Source organism: Thalassophryne amazonica, chromosome 12 (assembly GCF_902500255.1).
Source record: "Thalassophryne amazonica chromosome 12, fThaAma1.1, whole genome shotgun sequence".
Classification (NCBI taxonomy): Eukaryota; Metazoa; Chordata; class Actinopteri; order Batrachoidiformes; family Batrachoididae; genus Thalassophryne; species Thalassophryne amazonica.
This window is the reverse complement of record NC_047114.1, coordinates 54,122,507-54,134,821: the sequence shown is the minus strand read 5'-3', so window position 1 is coordinate 54,134,821 and position 12,315 is coordinate 54,122,507. Positions and strand designations below refer to the sequence as shown.

General features: G+C 45.3%; 1 protein-coding gene across 1 annotated transcript in view; it reads left to right on the top strand.

Annotated features, from left to right (window-relative positions):
- astn1 (astrotactin 1) overlaps positions 1-12,315 on the top strand; it is a 1,400,536-nt gene that overhangs the window by 313,165 nt on the left and 1,075,056 nt on the right. The gene's annotated exons all lie outside the window — the stretch shown is intronic.

Below are 12,315 nucleotides of genomic sequence, written 5' to 3'. Positions count from 1 at the left end.
CTTCAATCATTCATTTGACTTATTTGTAACATACTTTTTCTAATCAACTCTTACTTTTATTACATTAATAGTTCATTTAATCATACTTATCATGTTAGAATTATTCTTTAGACATTACTTTTAACACATTAATACTTCATTTGATCATACTTGTCATGTTAGAATCATTCTTAGATATATTCCATCGTCTTCACCATCGAGTTCATTCCGTGGGCCTCCCCATTTATAATGGAAAAGTCTGGTATGATCTCACTTACTCCAGGAAAGTACCAAAAACTGTGCAGTAATCCAACCAGCATGTATATTAATCCAATGGCACGTATTATATTCCAAGATGAAAACAAGCTGAAAGCAAGCTTAAAGTCATCTTTCTCGACACCCCCTCCATGACTTGAAGCTCTGCCGATCTCTCTATACTTCCATAAAAACATCCCCGTCGTCGTCGACAGGGTGAAGGGTGAGCACTTCTTTCTCATCCACCATCGGAGACAGAACAGGAGGAGCTGGAGTTGAACGACACTCATCCAGCACCACGTACTCCTCTCCGCCCATCTGTAGATTGCTGTCGCCGTCAGAAGGCTGCTCTTCCATTAGCGATGCTTGTGATGGTAATTCCGATGGAGATGGAGTTGCCTCATATTCCTGAGATGATAATCCGTCAGGGACTGATGGTGCGCATGGTGAAGCGGGGGTGACGGGTGTATAACACGGTGTAACTGGTGTAGATGGTCGTGGTGATGTATCCTTCGGTTGAGGTGAAGCTTCAGCGTGAATATCCTCAGGCTCGGGCTGTTGAAGGTGTTCGTCCAAGAACACCTGCGTGAGGGCCTCCAAACACCAGTTCATATCCTCGGTCTGCACTCCAACCTCCGCAGTGTGCTGTGGAGATGAACGTGGAGCTGGTGGTAATGAAGGACCAATGGCCACGATCCGGCCATCGGCAAGATGAGCTGTAGAGAATCTTATTCCCGTAGGGTACATCCACATTTTGGTAAACACGGGGCAATACATATTTCCCTCTGGAGACACTACAGTGTCAGCTCGTATTTGATCAACCAAAAGGGAATGCCAAATTATGGTTGCCTCGGCTTCAATTTTTAGGTATGTTGCTGTTGGTACCTGGGGCAGGAAAGATGTATCCTTCCGTCCCACTATTCCCCGTGCCACTTGAACAGCGAAGTTGTTGCTATAACACGTCGGGCACCACAGAGTCGGTGTTACCTCCCAGAAGTAGATCGCTTGTTCCAGGGTGGCTTGACAATGAATACATCTTATATCCCCCTATAGTGCAAGAGGAAACATTAGTCTTTTGATTATTATATTGCAAGCAAGCAAAAGTGTTCATCGGGATTATTCGGCTGCACGCCAGAGCTGCCTCATGATCACCGTAGGAGAGTGGGACTGTGATGACGTTGTCATTCCCGCTGTAGCTGAAGGAGCCGTACGCGGGAAGCAAGCATCATAGGTCGTAAACCATAACAGCAGGAGTAGTTGACTAACCATGGACAGCCAGTATAAGGCTGATAATATTCCCCATCCTAAGGCCCAAAGTATAATAAGTCCAAGTTTGTAGAGCCAAGGTTTCTTGCGTTGTACGGCTCCAGAAAACGTAGCTATGTACGCCAACAGGGTTAGGGCCATCACAGCTTCGCACACAATGTCAGCTACCACTGCCGGGGCATAAAAGATTGCTGTCATATCTATCACCATCCAAATTGTAATCGATATGTACTGCCATATTCCCCAACAATCAAACTGGAGAGTAAAGCGACCGAGGACGTGAGTGATGAATAAAGACAACCCTAGGTCACTCTGACCGTAGTGCAGATTGATGATCGCCAATCTGACACATCCATGTAGCAGCGTTACTATTCGTAGTGGTTGTCGTAAGTCCCATCGGCCGACACAGCAGTATAGCAGCAATATTAACAGTAGTGCAATAAACTCCACTCTACTCACTTTGAAGATGGTGTCATTTATGCCGCCAGTATTGTTGGACATTGTGCTCTCTTATTCTTTTTACTTATCTCCTTAAGTTGGTATGCTGTTATGTAGATGCTTCTTCTTCCTTCACTCCCCAAGGCAGAATGAACAGGGCGTGTCTCGGCGTCGGGTTTTGTAGGCTTCATTGCTCCTCCCCTAACGGAGGAGGGGCTCCATATCACTGCGTTGTGTGCTCCTCCCACCCAAGCGCAGGGCGGCTGCAAAACTTCCTTTTAGCAAAACATATCCAATCACTGCAGCAATAATAATTCCTATTATGATTAACAGATAGGGCCAAAGATATCCAAACAAATGTCCAATCCAACCAGTCACCATTTTGAGACCTTCTTTAATGACTTCTCCGGTCTCTGCAGCGAAAGTAGTGATGATTCCTCCAGCTATTATTTGCGTTCTTTCCCACCAAGAACATTCATGCCGACTTCTTCCTTTTCCACAGCTCAACCAATGTTCTGCAGGCGATTCACACGTACCATTATTGTAAATCCGATTGGGTCCCAACCATTCGTAACCGACAATTTCTCGTCCTTCACATAGACTTTTCTTGAAGGCATATCCTTCCTCAAGCATTATCAAAGCATCACCAACAAATGGCACTATGTGGCCTAGGACCTGCTTCCTTTTCGACATTCCATGTCCCAGGACAGCCTTGGCACATCCAACGTTGGGTGGAAAAGTTCTTATCCATACGCCAGCTCTGTCCTTCTCCCAAACTGTTTGATGGCCGTAAGTGTTATACTCGCCGTTATAGTAAGCATCACAATATTCTTCCCAGCCAGGAACATTTCTACAATTTTGGCGCGCAAGGCTTATCGTGCATGTGGTATTACGTTTATTACAAATCATTTTCCAGGGCCGTGGCGTAACATAAGGGTTTGGTCTCCAGAGTACACTAGACCAAGTAGCTCTGTCTCTGGAGTAAACCGTGGCGATGTATTGATATTTAACCCAATAATTATTACTTTGATCTAAACAGGGGAATACCCAATCTTCAACTTCATATTTCTCCATTCCCCACCAGGTGACATCCTTACTACGTTTAACTCCTTCCTGCCATGCTTGAAGGGTCCCCTTAATGGTTGGAATCTGTAACAACTGTGTACAGTTATATACCCATCTTAGCCAATTCCCTGTCTTAATTTGGTCTATGGGACATCGGGGGGATTTACCAGAACCTTCAGCCAAATTATTATGGTATTCTGTCTCATGTAAGCTCTCATAGATTCTATTCGCCACGCATTGATCAATTTTGCTAAAATCTCCCTGAGGTACTGACCTTAGCTCATCAGGCTTTGGTAGTTTTTGCACATAGAATTTTGCTTTATGTGGACCCCGCAAACTATGCCCAGTCCACATATATCCCTTTAGAAAATTCCCCTCAAAATGTATCAGTGGAATGCTCCAGACCCACGGAAAGGTGTCATTAAGCCATTCATCATGTTTTGCCTCCTGTTTTTGTTTCCAAGTAATCCTATCTATCAAATCGATGACTGGTGCAAGCACCATGTAATTTTGAGATTTACATCCAATAGGTCGATTCCAATAACATTTATCTAATTTTGCTACTTTTTCTTTTACACAATATTCATGAATCTTCTTCCATCTATTTTTAATCGCGTTATCGATACTTTTAACTTTTGGTTCTAATACTTGCTGGGTATCTTGTGTCGGCGATGTAGGGAGTGGTTGGGTTTTTCCCTGTGTTGGTGATATCTTTGTGGATCCCACCAATGCTGCTGGTGAGACGGCGGTTGGTTTGGAATATGGTATCCCTGCTCCCATGTCGGTAACGTTGTTCAACGGAGGGACTATTGTAGATGTAGTATCCACTTTCGGCACTCTGCTGCGGGTGTTGTCACAGGTGAGGTTATAATTACCCCAATGTTTCCAGGTAGGCATTATCATTCTGCAAACATCATGTCTTGGTGATGCTGGAAAAACAGCTTCTTTTTCCCAATATCCTGCTCGATAGCCTAGTAGTACTCTGCATCCCCATGAGCAATACCAGGCTGGCTCGCCAGGTTCAGGTCTTATCCAAGTACAGCCTACTTCTTTTCGCTCTCTTTGTTTTAACCGCAAGATGGTTGCCACGATAATCTCTTGATCCCTCACTTGTAGGTTTTGAAGGATGTCTGCTCCGGTGGTCAGGTTGTAATTGGTGGTGACGGTTGGAAATTCTCCACTGTCGTTCAAGTATTGCAGCCACTTAGTCTTTTGCATCTGCAGGGTTAGGTTCTTTATCTTTGCCCATCTCTCTGTAGAATTCTGGTCCCATATCATGTAGATGTTTCTTGATTCAACTCCCCAACATCTCTGTTGGAAAGTTTTAGTTGTTGTGTACTGGACCCTGATATGGGTTAAGGTCCAGGGCGTACTACCATAGTGGTACAGGATAGCTAGAAGTACAGCAATGCCGACTAATAATGCTGTAATCCTGGCCATCCAACTCCAACATTGGAGGCACCTTTTCTTCCACGGCTGGCTTTGTTGCTGCTGCTTTATTCCAACATTTTCGTAGTAGAATTCACTTGGTACTGGTGGCAGCGGCTCCAGCTTTTGAGGTCGTTGCAGCAGTGGCATTTCTATGCCAAACTCCTCTTCTCTTGGTCTTCCGTTGATTCTTTGGGGTTGCGTGGTGATCACGCTGTCTTCCCGTGGTTCTTCCATCTCGAAGATAGATGATCTTAGGTGCTATTGTTTGTCTCGTGCTCCCAACAGAGGCGTTTGATGCTTGTTGCTGAAGAAGAGTGACTAACAAGGGAGATGGCCATGGGAGTCTAATATCTAGTCCTCGCCACGCCCATTTCCAAGTGACGACTGTCACCTCCTTCATTTCAGGCGGTGGTCCCTCGGGTGTGTAGAAACATTGTGAAGATGCTGGATTAAATTCTCTACGTAGGTGCAAGATATCCTCATAGGCGCCCCAATATTCCGCTCCACTGTAGACATACTGTGCCATCACAGAGTACAGAAGAGTTGATCTCCGGAATAGTCCTCTTCCCGACTTTATGCTAAGTCGTGTCAATATAGCCTTTGGGGGTTGCCAAAGCCCCACTAGTACTCTGGTTCGCCATCCACTTCTAATAGGTGGAACACTTCCGCCTTTTTCGATGTCAAGGTACTGTACTGTCGTACATATTGGCAAAGTTTGGTTTTCAATCAAACAAAAAGTTGAACGTTCCTCTTGTTGTTGAAGTCTTTTAAATATATAGGGACTACTGGTCCAGATCTGGAAAGATCCAAGCCAAATATCCACATACATTCCTTGTAATGGATCAACATAATTAGGTCCCCACCTTATTTTAAATCTGTAGCTTCTTTTCTGTACATACACTGCGTTCAAGATGCAGGGATATGAGTCTGGACACCGGGGAATTGGGTAAAACTTCCATCCGACCCCAGGGCAATTCCAGTGTTGTCCAACTTTTTCCATGATAGCTTCCAGAGGAGTGTATATTCCAGGCTCTGCAAGGTCAGCAGTCCTTTTAGATGAATCATTATCTACAAAGTATCCTCCTGTTCCCAGCAACCATCCTTTTTCTTTGCAATCCTTTTGTGGCCAGCTTAAACATATTTTCTTGTAGGGTAATTCCAAAAATGGTGTAAGTCCACTAGGCCCGGATCGTAGACTATTTACATTATTTTCATCCAGTTTAAAAGTCCGTAGCATGATTCAGAGTGAATTATTACTCCGCCATCGGTCTCTTCCTCTTTCTGCCAAGATGCACCACCATAGGGCATAGTTGTTGTCTCTTAAAGAGATGAGTGTAGATGGGAGATGGGTGTTGAAGTTCTGAATCCATTCCTTTCCACGCCCACTTCCACATCGTAACAACTATCCTATCAGGTTTAGGGAGGGGTCCCTCAGGGATCCTCTGTTTCCCGTTGTGGGGGTACATAGCTCCATAGATCTTGCCAATGCTGCCAAAACTGGTGTCCAGAATACCTGGTTTGTGATAAGGCTAAATAAAGGGGAACTATAGGCTTCCCTACTTGATCCTTGGGCTCAATTTGAAGCTGAATCTTCCTTGCTTGACAACAGTTCCAGACTCCTCTTCTGTATAGGTAGAAGAAGTCTTGATTTACAAAAATCGCTGGTATGGTTGGGGGTAGGCAGCTCATACAGACTAGTGGTTGATCGATAACTCTCAAATTTAATGTCTGGTTTTCTAAAACATGACATCTTGTGTCTTGCAGTCGTCTGTTCAGTTGACGTCGCATGTTGGGGCTTGTCGTCCAGATCAAGCACTGGTTAAGGTATATTTCAACATAGACTCCTTGGAGTGGCTCAACATAATTAATCCCCCATCTCAATGTGAATCTTAGGTCTTTGAGTTGTAGGTAAACCACATTTAATATCCAAGGGTAGGTGTTTGGACATCTTGGAACCGGTTGGGGTATTCTTCGGCGTCCTTTTATGTACCAATGTTGCAGACTTGCATCACTCAGCACTCGTTCAGCAAGTAGTTTTTGTCCTGTGGTCTCGCTTAAGTCGGCATCTCTTTTATATTCATAATTCCTGACAAAATATCCATTAGATGCTAGTTCTCAGTCCTCTTCTTCAAAATCTTTTTCTGGCCAATTTAAGTATAGTATCTCAGCATCAAAGTCACATTGTATGTAGGGTCCAAGTCTTCCTCGATTATTAATAATGGGTACTCTATTTACATCTGGTCCTTGCGACATTTTACAAACAGCTGCTTCTTTTCACTTCTTTCTTGTCCCACGGAAAATGGAGGGAAACATCCAGCGACTCCGAGGCTTTTCTGATTTTTCCTCACCTTGAGTCGGTTGGTGTAACGACTGCTGCTGTTCCTCCAGGAGGTCAACATGTGCTCCGACAGAATAAACTCCCACATAGGGAACTAACACCATCAGCACTGTGAGCCGCACCCTAATTGTTTGGTCTGGCCTACTAGGAGTGTCCACTCTGCTAGCCACTCCCCCCATAGATTGTATCCTCCTCTTTCTCACCCATTCTTCGGGTGTCACGTGGTACTCGGCTGACTTCTTCTTTGGTTTTGCTGCTTTATTTCCCCAGGCGTCTAATCCAGTAGTAAAATAATACATGAGGGTTTCTCTGCCCCCTTTTTCTTGTGCCACTTCTTCTGCATCTTCCAGTAGAATCTCTGGGTTTTTTAGAACTTCTTCTATCAATTTGGCCCAAGTTGTCAATTCCCAAGGGCCGCTCCATCCTTCTTCTTGGGCTTTTTGCTGTTGATCATCTGTCAGTCCTCCCATCATGTCTGTATATCCGGGTCGCTCCGGATCTCTATACACTCTGAACACCAATGGAATTTGCACTGTGTCTATTGGAGGGTCATAAGTTTGCCCATACTCTGGACCATGGGACCAATTTTGATGTATAGCTTCATGCAACAAAGACGGCTTTCGCTCACCACCTCCTGCAGCTTGGTCACTTCCTCCTGCTCCAGTTGTGTCCAACATCAAATAGACACTTGGTGCCGTTGGACTCACGTCACTGCTGCCTTGATTCCCTTCTGCTTGATCAAGTGCAACTGTTGCTGCAGGATTAGCCCAACAGGCTTCACCGGTGTGAAAGGTCCTCAGGGGGTCCAAAAACCTTCTTACTTGCCATCCTCCTGCCCTTGCCACATGCAGTAGTCTTCCCATATGAGTTCTTGCTTTACACACCAGGCAATACTCGATCTTATCTCCATTCCAATAGCATGAACACACCTGCATATCCACATTGTCTCCACGTATGTCCCACTGGGTGTAAAAGACCATTCTTGGCAACTGGGTTAGTCGGCATAACCCACATACTAGTGCATCCAAAACCTTCACCGGCTTGTGAAGTATTTGCTTGAACTCATGTTTTGCCCCACTTGGAATTGGGGGTTTTCTAACCCGAGGTCCCGACCATTGGACCGTCAGAGGTACTTCTTCGCGGCAAATCACACAGTGATTTTCAACTTTTTTCCATTGTAATAACTCCCTTTCATGAGATAAAAATCCTTTCTTTGCATGATATAGTTTCCTCAGGGCTCTGCCTGCCCAGAGGCTATCTCTTGTTCTTCTTAAGGCAACCACCCCATTAACAGTGGCCATTCTGACGAAGGGTGGAAGATCTTGGGTATTTTTGGCCATGTTTAGCTCCTGGTTTTGTCTTAGTTAGGAGTTGGCTTCAGCTGCTCCACTCCTTGGATTCCCCTCTTCTTCAACTCCACTGTGTTACTATCCAGTATCTTCACTACTGTATCTGTGGTCTCATACTTAGGTTTATCAGCAGTATTGGTTGAGTGATCTCGAGCTCTCACCCACACCTTCTGCCCAACCTTAAATGGGATCTTTGATTCTGGTTCTCTGTCCCTTTTAGTCTGGCTCCGCCCCACTTCCGGTGTCGAAAATGGGCGTTGGTTCAGTTCTTGTGAGGGGGTGGGCCTGCCGGCACGATGGCGGTCATTCAGGGCCTGTCCAATTTCCAGGGCCTTAGTACTCCATTCCTTCGTGTTAGCATTTTTTCCAATCCAGTTTTTCACCAGTCCAATAGCCCTTTCCACAACTCCATTTGCTTGAGGTGTGTATGAGGGCGAGTAAATTCTCATTACTCCATTTTTCTGGCACCACTGGTCGACCTGAGCATTACGGAAATGTGTCCCATTGTCCGTTCTCAGCTCCCTAGGTATCCCCAGATTTGAACACACTTGATCCAACATGCTGATCACACTGCTGCCGTTGGCTTTTCTCACAGGCTTAACAGTCACATAGCCCGACATAGAGTCCACAAGCACCAACAGATACTTCTCTCCTTTCTTACCGGTCACCCCCATGGGCCCGGCAACATCCATACATACTGATCCCCATGGAACAGTACTCTTTATGGTGAAACCATCCACCCTTTGTCCTCGTCGTCCTGCATTGTATCGACCACATACTCCACAGTCTTTAAGGACTCGGCAGACTTGGTTTCTCGGAATCCAAAGTTGCAGCTTCTCCAGCTCCTTCCGTGTGGGAATGGTGCCTGCATGGCCAAGCGCTTCATGTACGGCCAGCACCACTTCTTTCACGGACTCTTTTGAAACTACCCTTCCCTTGGGTGTCTGTTCCCACTTCTCGATCCCGACAATGATGACTTTTCTCAGCTGCACATAGCGGTCCACTTCTTCGTTCCTGCTCCAATGTGCTCCTTCTTTTACATGGGCTTTCTGATGTACCACATCTAAGTCCATTGTTAGCCTCAACTCGGCTATTTTCCTCCACAAATCCATATGAGCTACAGGCTTCCCCTTAGCTCCCTCGAATCCATTTTCTTCCCAAATGGATAAGTCCTCTTTCAGGGCTTGTGCGCAGTAATGACTGTCTGTAACCACTTTAGCCCTTTTTACTCTCCTCTTGTTTAACTCCAAGAGTCCTTCCAGTATTGCTGTAACTTCTCCAGCTTGGGCACTCCCTGGTGTTTGACCTTTTTGACGATATTTCTCCTTATCTTGATACTTCAGAATATAGCCCCAATATGCTATATTGTCTGTACCCTTCTTTGACCCATCAGTGTACATAGTCCAATCGTATGGCTCCATCGGGAGTTGCCTCTCCTTCGGCAACTTTTTTGTCGCCGACTGTTTTGGCCCAATTTCCAGCTCAGGGTCTAGCAGGATGTCCTCCCACCTTCCCCATCTGGCATTTGTGGCTTTAGTACTCTCAATAGTTCCTTTTCTTAGGAACCGGTGGACTTGGCTTTGAGTGATAACTTTTATTCCCTGACCTTGTGCAAGTTCTTTTAACGCACTCCAATATCTAGCCAGGACTGCCAGTTCTTTTTCTTCCGGTGGATATTTTCTCTCAATCGAAGATAGAGTATAGCTCCACAATGTTACCATACCCCCTCCTTCGTTGCTCACTTTTACCACCGAATCCTCTTCTTCACAGCTTATTTCGGCTAGCAGACGAGTAGTCAGACTACGCGGCTCCAACCTAACTGCGTCTTGAATGGCTTTCTTTAGCTTTTCCAAGCAATCCTGATCTGTAGCTGTCCAAATCCATTGCTTTTGCTCTTGTCCATTAGGTTTCTTCTTGAGTCGAGCATAAAGGGGCTTTGCGTATCTCTGATAGTGTGGAACGTGATCTCTCACATAGTTACACAATCCCAATATTTTCTGTAGGTCATTCTCAGATTGCGGTGGTTTAATCTGACTCAATTTTTCTCGATATACTTCTGAGAGTCCCAGATCTGATGATACCTGGAATCCCAAATAGTTAACCTTGAACTGTCCAAACTGACATTTCTTCAGGTTGAGTTTTAATCCATCTTCTGTGAGCTTCTGAATCACCTTTTGCAGCCGTATTAGGTGTTCATTTTCATCATCATCTGCGATAAACACATCATCGATGTAGACTGTTACTCCCAGATCTTTTAATATGTCCATTACTGCTGCTTGGAACACATTTGGTGAATTTCTGTATCCCTGTGGGAGTCGTTGCCACACATAACCTTTCCCTTTATGTGTGAATGCCGTTTTCCCTTGTGACTGTTTTGCTAATCGCAGGGAAAAGAATCCATTTGCCAGATCAATGCATGATTTGTATCTCTTAATTTGGAGCGTTTTCAGTGCTCCTTGGGGATTTATCAGACTCGCTCTATTGGCTATTGTTCGTCGATTGAGAGTCTTGAAGTTGATTACTGGTCTCCAGCCTCCTCCTGCCGACTCTGGCTTCTTAACTGCTTGGATGGGACTGTTAGTGATCGGATTCAATTCCACTCGAATGATCCCCAAAGTTTCCAATTCTTTTACTATTTTATCCATTTCCTCAACCGCTCCAGGGTTCAAGGGATATTGTCGCACCGGTGGATGTACTCCTCCTTCGATGACATGAATGTATTTAGCCCCCAAATCTCCACAATCATTTTTAAATCGTGCTACTTTAGCTTTGGAGATAATTTCCCTCAATTTTTCTTTCCCTGCTTCAGAGAAATCACTTTCTTCAATCTTTTCTTCTGTGACAGCTGGTACATCCACTTCTTTGTACCAACTTACCGAACTCTTTCCAGTTGGAGTCATATCCATTTGTACAACTCTTGCTTGTAATTTTTTCACTCGTCGTCTTATTAGAGTTCGAAGCCTTTTGGGCCGATGCAATTCTCTCAAATCCTTGACTGTTATCAAATTAAAGGGGCCTTTTATCCAAACTACCCCTTTCCATATTCCAAATGGTCTTTTCTCCGTTGCCGCATTTGCATACTGGATCATTAGGTATCCTTTGGTCTCGAGGCTTCTGCGGGTCATGGACACCTCTGCTCCCGTGTCCACCAGGTACGGTTCTCCATCCACATCAGTGTAGATATTGTCCCCCTCCCAGTAGGCATGGTCTAGCGTGACCCGCGCCTCTGAAGCCATTACTTCTTCTGCCCTCCAGCCGCCGCTGAGGCTTGACTTCCTGGAGGGCTTTCCTTTGTTCTGGAGTTAATTTGTCGTACTCCTCTTTAGGGAGATAGCCACCACTACGTGGTGCAGGTGTAGGTCGCGATTGTGGTGGTGGAGGTGGTGGACCTCTCGGCCGAGAGCTCCATTGTCCAACTGGAGGCCTTTGATTATTCCTCTGTGGTGTTTGATGCAGCTGAGGAGGTGGTGGTTTAGGCACTGAATTTCTTTTCTCCACTCCCACCGGTTTTTGTCCTGATCTTGGTGTGCTCTCCTCCTTCCTCTTTTCTTCATAGAACTGCTGCTCCAGATCCCAGCTCTTTACCACCGCGTCCATTTGTGGGACTGTAGTGCCATCTATGGGCATTTTCACAAAGGTTATCTCCCCTCTTCTTCCCTTAGTGACCTCTCTCAGTGTCCTAACATAGCGTTGTGGCAAAATCGTCTGTTTTAGCCCATGCCAAACTTGAACTAATGTTTGACCTTTGTCTAGTCCAGCTTTAGCTCGAGCAATATGAGAATCTTCATCATTGGGATCCTCCAACACTAACATGGCATAATGGTTTCGTGCTGGTTCACCCCGACTGATGGGTTGACTGGTAACTTGGGCCAGCCACATAGATTTACCCTCTTTGCTGTTAGAAGCTCTGTCAATAAGGGGCCACACTTCTTTCAAATAGTCCTTTAGGTCTTCATTTGGTTCTTTCTCTCTCACCAGCATCTTTAATTTCTTGAATTCACGGAATTCCCTGCTGTCTGCTTGAATTTCAGCTTGAATTGCTGGCCGACTTTGCTCTCTAGATCCAGCAGGAAAGTCCTGATTTGGGAGGCTCGCTTGTAATCCTGACGATGGTGGAATTGGTTCTCCTTCATCATCCAGATTTTCTTCATTAATTTCTCTCAACACTTGTCATGACCAGCGTAAAGCTGCTGT